Below are 9,007 nucleotides of genomic sequence, written 5' to 3'. Positions count from 1 at the left end.
GTGTAAGATGTATTAAAAATACCAAGGTATGCCTCTTCAAAAAGCAACTCTTTCATCCGCAGCTTCAGCTCTGCTACTTCTCATTAGTTAAAGGCAACGGTACTTTACCAATGTTCAAATCTCATCAATCCATTAAGAACATACAAATCAAGGTAAAAACAAATACACACAAAAAACTTAGGGAATCGCATAAGCTCCAAAATTGTTATCAGTCTTAATCAGTTATGTTTATATGAACTTGGTCGTTATGCTTTCAAACCTTTTATACTTCTGAATTTCAAAACTTTTGGTCTCGAAGAATTTTTCATTTACATGTTTTTTTCGATCAGACAAATTATTCTGACTCCAAATTAAACAGCTATTTGCTTTTACCCTGCATTCTTTTTGCTTAGCAATGAAATGTGCAAATTTCAGTTTTATTATCTTGATTTGTCGCGATGGGGTATATAGCCAACGACCTCATGTAGAAAGTAGTATGATATGATCAGTCAGTCGTTGTTTTTAACCGAATGTCCTGGTTTACTTTTTAACAGCTGCTACGATTTATGCACGCAAAGGAGTAAAAATGAAATATCGTGTGCGATTAACATATTTTATGAAACCTGTTAAAATATTAAATTCTTCTATATAGAGAACTGTCTTATCAATGTTAACTTAAATGAAAAATTGGAATTAACCAATAGAAATATTGAAAATGAAAAATGCATTTCTTATGTATGTATCAAATATCATCCACATCACATTTAAGTTTAGAAAATGTTTCTAAATATAATCCGACAAAATATATTTATAATCATCATATATGTAAATTGAGCAGATAAATTATCTGTTTTCAATTACAGAATAGTGGATATATAAGTACTGTAGCACTCTAATCATCATGATCATTAGCATATTAATGCATGTACTACGTAGAAGCAGTCTTTTCCACATCAACATATTAAATTCTTTTAAAGTATTTCATTTAAAAATTCATTTTCCATGTATGTTTAAGTTCACGTCGACTTAACATCTTCAACGTTAAACATATTTTTAATTGCAAATTTGCATTATAAATTTCAAATCTCAATTGTACTTGTATCATTTTTACATTTCATGCAATACCACCAAATCATAGTACGTCGCATCCGGTTGAATACGAAAATAGGTCGAAAAAAAATATTCCTTGAATTTGACAGTTGTAGGTAATTAATCCTACATTTCATTGCAGTAAAACATTTCTGGGTCATAAACATATATCTTGGGTATTTCAAAGCACCATTTTTTTTATTTGGGGTTTCTATAGAATATTTTGGAAACTTGAGGTTACATGGTTACTAAAGCTTGTACACAGGTTAAAAAAGGGGGGAAATTTGATTGGTTAACTTCCAAGTATTTCTTTATTTGAAACAAAGATAAATTCTGCCTAATGTTTTGAAAAGTGCAAAATTAACAAAGACTAATAGGAGAAAGTCAATGGTGGTATTACACCTAATAAGCAAAAAGAGTGCAAGATTTCAGAAAAGCACATGTGTTAAGATGTCCTCCGTCAAATGATGATTTTGGTTGCGCTCTTGTCATCTTTAAGAAAAAAACCTGTTAATTGGCTATTCGGACAAATAACATTAAAAATACATTTTTACCTCAAAACCGTATAACACGATGTTAATGATTAAAATGGGAATTTCTATCGGAACATTTGAACTGAATATATAACAAGGATATTGCAACATATCAGTTGAAACATGAGGGGAAAAAATACATCCTTATGGACAAGGTGAATGATTGGTACCAAGCAAATCAGTGTGATGTTAGTTGAACACTATATCAGTTGTTAATAATAAAATAAATTATTAATAACTGCATGGGTATATATCAAACATACAAAAGACACAAAGTACAGATCTGATTGTACTCGCAGTTACTGAAAGCTAGTTCAAAGACAGTAATAACTTATAAAACATCATGATCTAAGACCAAAATATCAATCAGTACACATCCAACTTCAAATGGATTTAGTGTAAAGACGTGATTAACAGTCAGAGAAAAATTTGGCTTTGTGCAATGTGCAATGTGATTGTGCAATGTAATAAAATTATTTAATCTCCACTACATATATTGAAATAACTAAGGCTACAACTCCTTCGTACAAAGTTCAACATTGACGATTTTTGCTCTTCTGTTTAGATACTTGTGGCTTATTAGTCTCAAAGATTTCTTACTTTTTACTTACACATTTTGTTTTCGTCTTGTAAATGTATCGGTTTTTTTCTGTAGTTATTCTATATATTTAACGTAACCTTTTGATTCTGTTGGAAAAACGGTAGCCTTTAATTTACAGATCTGTGTGTCTTTGTTGGATACAAAATCATTTTCAATGTTACATTCTCTTTTTCTTTTACACCTAACAGGAAAGCAGTCATGTTTCATTATCAATAAACTCTTCAATAAATGCAGTATGGGTTTTGCTCATTGTTGAAGGCCGACCTATAGTTGTTAATTTCTGTGTGATTTGGTCTCTTGTGAGGAGTTGTCTCATTGGCAATCATACCACATCTTCTTTTTTGTATCTTCATATAAAAAAGGATTCAAATTTGTACACCAGACGTGCTTTTCGTCTACAAACTCATCAGTGACGCTTAAATCAAAAAAGTTGAAAAGGCCAAATAAAAATCGAAGTTGAAGAGCATTGAGGACACAAAATTCAGCAAGGTTTTGCCAAATACAGCTAATGTAATCTATTCCTTGGGAAGAAAATCCTTACTTTTTCGAAAAATTCAAAGTTTTGTAAATATGACCATATCAATGAGTATAACATTAATTAGTCTACAACTTTAATTTAAGGAATGAACTAAGGAAGGGCAAGTATCTGATAATTAGCCTAAGTTTCTGGAATAACAAAACAAACCACAATAACTTCTAAATTGTTAATAATTTTAAATTACCATTTGTACTATTCTTCCACATACGCAAGCAATCAAACATATACGTATGCACATATAACTTTTTCATTCATCTGGAAGTAAACATGTTATTCTGTATATCAAACTTGATTACTTTATCAAAAATCCCAATGTAATGATGTCAATTCAATGCATATGACAAGATCTTATCATTTTAATAAATTTACAAGTATATCAAATGTAATTTTCATAAAGTCCAAATGTCAGAAACATCAAACGAGATATCATCATCAATCAAACTCTTCTAAGAAGGTACAGAAGGGAAAATTTAAATAAAATTTTACTTTATTTAAGTCTGAGGGTATTATGAGGATGACAAATTGCCACAAAATCTTAAAATGTATTAATATTATAGGGATACAAATAGGATTATACTTATTAAAAGGCGAAGTAAATGATAAACAATGATTTAAATATCGACTTCAGTCTATTACCTCGAATTACCCTTTGAGGGCCTCTGCTACTTTTTAGGAGTTGTCTGGTAGACTGGGTGGTGGATTTATCTATCGAGTCAAGGGTTATTTACCTGCTGAAGGTATACGTATTCAGACGAATATATTATGAGTTGCTGGGATAAATTTATATTTTTATTGTCAGTTTAAAAATCTTGTGTTTCTGTATCAATATATGGAACATACCCAAATATTTAAGTTGGTGTTACCACAGCATATATGTTACCTATTCAAAATATTACACTTTCCTCAATACTTTATCATGATGCATAACTTTTATGTTGTTTTGAAATAATTCTTCTATCATTTATGTTTTGACATCATTAATACAAAAAATGCAACTATATTCAAGACTTGCACTAGCCGCAGAACCGTTACTGTTATGGTTCTTATGATATATGTGAGAACAATTTCCAGAACTGAGAATACATTGCATAGCGGGATAAAAAATCCGCAATTTACATCAGGACCATGTATTCACAATATATTCCGCATGTACCATTAAAAATTCTACACGATATATATCCTGTACTAGAATGAAGATACCGTTTAAGGTTCAATAAAAGAGAACAAGTAATATTCATTGCGACAGTAATTGATAAACATAAGTTTACCGATTGCAGCTGCAAAGTAAAGATTAAAGTACCACAATTAAAGTTCTGTCTCCTTGAGACCTGCGGTCACCCTCGGTTTTTTGTTGGATTCCTGCTGCTCAGTCTTTTAATTTTCTAAATTGTGATCAAGTTTGTAGACTGTTGTTTGTCTTTTCGTAGCTTTTTTTGATTTTTTGCCAAGGCGGTTTTTTTTGTTGTTTTTTTTTTGCGATTTATGATGTCTTATATTTCCCTTTGATATCTTCGGCTCTCTTTTCTCAATCAATTACAGACATCATAATATCATGGCGAAAATTAAGTGCATACTTTTTTCAAATAAAATATTGACAATGGAAGGATTTACTCACGGTAAATCAGAAACCGAGACCAAATATGCGTGTAAAGTACATTCACTTTGAACTGTTTTAGGACTTTTAGTGCATTTGTTTTGCCTATATTTTCAACTCTAAATATACTATAAGCCCAAATGAATCAAAAGTATGGTCAGTGGGTGCTATAACATTCGTTTAATAACTGTCGATTTCCCACGAAGTCATTCACGTATAAACAAATATTAAACATAGTTATACTTAAATTTAGTATCTAAGTAAACAAATATTAAACATAATTACACTTAAATTTAGTATCTAAATTTATTTTATAATACGCCACCAACTGTTTTCCATAAATTCAAACAAATATATCAATTTACACATTTAAATATTATTATTAAGGATAATCCTGAAGGGTGATTGTCGAATGTATTAAGTTCAAGATTACTCAAGGGTTGACATCATTCAAATATAATATGACACTGATTATATCATTGTTCTAAATATTATGTATTTATAACAAAGATGGTGTATTAGGTCGATTTTATAATGATATATTTATATGTATAGTTATCGAATATTTGAAATCGCACCATAATAGAATGTGTTATTTTTATTTTTTGACTAGATAAAGATACTTTCAAAGAGATAAAAAGGCTTATAAGTTAAAATAAATTACACTAATCTTACTAAAACTAAACACAGTTGATAAAACATAGAAATTAGACGGCACTGTGGTCATTATGAAATTCTGACAAAACATTTACAGTGAAATAAAAATATTGGTGCGTGCTCTATAATAAGTTGTTCTGACTTTAGTGGACAATCATTAACGGCATGTATTTTTTTTTTTAAACCTTCTTTGAAACAATGTTACAGTAATCAATAAATGATATCAATATTTGTTTAGTATATTTAACTTTAAAACGTTATAAGGAAGTACAAGTATTTTGTTTTTACTGGGCTACTATATATTTGATCAATTTTCTACATCTATTTAAAACATACTGCAAATAAACATACAGTACAATGTACTATGCGACTAACGAGTGATGTAAGTTGTAAGTTGTGCAATGTAAGTATTGGTCTTGAAATTCACATGGCAGCATATTAATTTATGTAGCAATGAAACGATAAAACGATAAAAATAGCATGCACTTACTTTTAAAAGTGCGCATTGTCATATACCCTCATGGCATTTCAGAAGAGAATATTTCTGATAATTTATTTCAGACAAAATAGTTATTGAGGGGGAAAAATATAAGATAAGTTTATATTCACACTGTATTTTGTTGTTTTAGTACTTGCAACCGCAAAACCCTTTAGTCTGTATGTCTGGATTGTCAACGCTATAGAAATGAACCTTGTTTTATATTGTCTATCTTTAGGGGAAATGCTGGTTACTTTTTTTTTTATCAAAATTAGAATAATATGCTAAAATCAACATTTAAATAATCTGCTGTAAAAGAAAATAAGCCCACAATGACACATACCGGTAATCAAAGCCACAATTATCATATATTTTTTTATAAAGACAATCAATAGTTTTTTTAAGAGTTCAATAACATGACGTTGCAACCTTGAAATATTTTCTGTGTGATTTCTTTGAGTTTTACTGTTTTATATTTCTCTATTGCATTGAACGATTGATTTATAACGTAGTTCAGTTTGTAAACATCATAGAAATGAACAGTATGAATAAACAAATATAGAATTTGGATTTTTTTCTATTTTATTTCTATCTCTGGATTATTGTTAATTATTTTTTGGAGGCGGGGGTGGAGGAAATCTCTCAGGACGCTGACAGTTTCTGTTACGAGCGAAATCAATATAATTTTATGATTTTTTTTCTGAAGTCTTTAAATTAATCAAAAATCAATTCTAAATGAAACAATTGATAGTTCAAAATATATACTATATCACAGACACTTTTTTATCACTGAGCCTCTGATTGAAGTCTATGTTTATATTGTATGTGAGAGTATTAATGAATCGGATCAAATATCAGGGAATTTTCTTTTCACAATATACAATAAAAATTAAATATGAAAATTAAATATAAACACTTATCTCAAGCATGTATAAACCTTTCGCATATTTCGATTATTTTCAGAGTCGAGTGTGATATACTACTACAAACCAGATTATGGGCCGTAATAACTTGTCATAAACTATAAAAATTAATCTATATTAAACTTAATCAGATTAAGGGGAGATTAAAACTTTCAATGATAAATGTAATATGTTATAGGTCTATTGTTTTGTCAACTTGGGTGTGCTACATGTACAAGTAGTTGGTCAGTCATAAAGTTAATTCCGAATTTTGAAAAGAAACACATTCTTTGAGTTTATTTTTTGAAACTTTTGGCACAGTTTGTCTTAAATGGATCACCAAAATACATAATAGATCATGCAATAGTTTAAGATTGGATTACTGTACAAAAAGTCATATAACATATGGATTAAACAAGCCTGACAAAACATTTTCAGAACAGAAATTTCTCACGGAATACTTGTATTTGAATGTTGAAGAAGTCGAAAAGTGTTTTTTGAACCTGGCTTTACCTATGGGAACTTTAGAATATAAACAATTTTTGCAATATGACAGACTTGTTTTCTTTGTTGAAACTGATGATGAATATAATTATGAAGAAGGGAGTTCCACGTCCACTTATATACCAGAAAATGCTACCGATGACACAGGTCAGTGTGAATTTTTAATTTGTTTGACCTTTTCCTGTCCCCATATATTTTTTATGAAATAACATCCAGATCCACTCATTTTCCATATGTCCTCGATGCCTGATAGCATACTGAAATTTTATAGTTCTCAATCGAAACGGCAGGACTTCAATGCTTCTTTGATTCAAAATATATTTTAAAGCCATATTAATTTATCAATTTATTAGTGTTCAAACGGCACAAACTCGCACCAAACTGGGACTAATACATGAAGGGACTTGATTTTTTTTGTACAAAGATAGCTTGATTTTTCACTATCCCAGAGGTACTTATTTGCTTGTAACTTTAGATCTACACTTATAAAATGATTATGTACATTATGTCTCAAAGATTAACTATTATGGATTAATCGTATGTCACGATTTTGTTTCAAGAAAAGCTGAAAAATAGAATCTGTATAGATATATATATATAAACAAGTCTAAATTGAAAACAACGTTCAAACCTATGATTGCTCGAGGATAAAAACCGCAATTTTTATACGTGTGCATGCAAAACAATGTTCTTGGTAGAGGGGTCTAAATACAGCACAAACAACATTTTCCAAAAGACCAAAAAAGTGAAAAAGTATATTTTAACAAAACGCATTTGACTAGCAGGTCGAACAACGGATGCTCTTAAAACCCTGCTGACTGCCATTGGCGATTGCCAAATAAACGGATCACCAGATGGAACAAAATGGATCTAAACTATTAATTTAATACCAAACAGAAAACAATAAACTTGCGCAAAAGATGGTATACCGCAAACAAAAGGTGCAAAAATTAGTACACCATATCCGGATTTCGACAATTAATGTCTCTTCAGTGATGTTAGGAATCGAAACGGTATTTGAAGGCCATATAATTTACCTCAATTTAGGATAGACTCTTGAATTTTGAAGAGTCGAAATAGGATGAACGGATCATATAAACCCAAAGGCAAATATAATACAAGCCCAAACGAAAAAAATATAAACAAGTCTAAATTGAAAACAACGTTCAAACCTATGATTGCGTATATATATATTGGTCCCAGCTCCAAAGTATCAATAAGGATAAGCAACTCCTCTATTCTGCATTACGTAGAGAGCAGAAAAATATTATTATCAACTTGAAAAATTTTGATTCTTATTATGTATTCGATATGTCACATGGTAATATAGTAATACAATTGTTAGTCCAGTACGGTGTGTTGAACAGCTGATGCTGAATGGTAAAATGAAGGAGCAATGTATGTACTTAGTGAAAATTACGTTCATTACGGCGAAGTTTTTCATATATATTTAACCTCAACTAAGCGAGTGAGAGAATGCATAATGTGAGAAAATATAGGCATTGTCACTGCCGAAATATCAGGACATAGTATGTAAAAAATCATAATCAATTATTGTAACAAAAGGACGAATGCAATGTATAAATGTATGCACTAAGTTATTATAGTTACAATGTAATTAACTCTTTACCACATGTTTGTATGACAGTTTGTTGAATTGTTAAAAGGACTTATTAATATTAATCTTTTTAAATTTACCTAGAATTTTTTTGGTGTTGTATCCATAGGAATTTTCAGTACAGTAATGATTTAAATGTCAATAGTCATTATAGAATAAGAATGTACATTTATGAGATTAATGCCTCTAATTTCGTTTCGGGAAATTGCACTAAATAAACATAACGGACAGATTTTATTCTACCTAAATATGACATCTATTGTTATGTCCTTTTCAATAGCTGTCACTTTTGAATGAGAACGTGTATAAATCACCGTATAATTAAAATGGGTAAATTACATGTGATCGGATTTCATCATTTACTAAACATTCTAAAGCAGGTATTAAATTTGATTAATGCTTTAATTTTACAATAAGATCTACATTATTGCAGCTATTAGCGAGTTGTTCCAACGTATGTTATACAATCTCCTACGACAGTGTAACACTATACGGGAATTATATTTCACGACGA

The sequence above is a fragment of the Mytilus californianus genome, unplaced genomic scaffold (assembly GCF_021869535.1).
Source record: "Mytilus californianus isolate M0D057914Y unplaced genomic scaffold, xbMytCali1.0.p SCAF_42, whole genome shotgun sequence".
Taxonomy (NCBI): Eukaryota; Metazoa; Mollusca; class Bivalvia; order Mytilida; family Mytilidae; genus Mytilus; species Mytilus californianus.
This window is presented reverse-complemented; position numbering follows the sequence as displayed.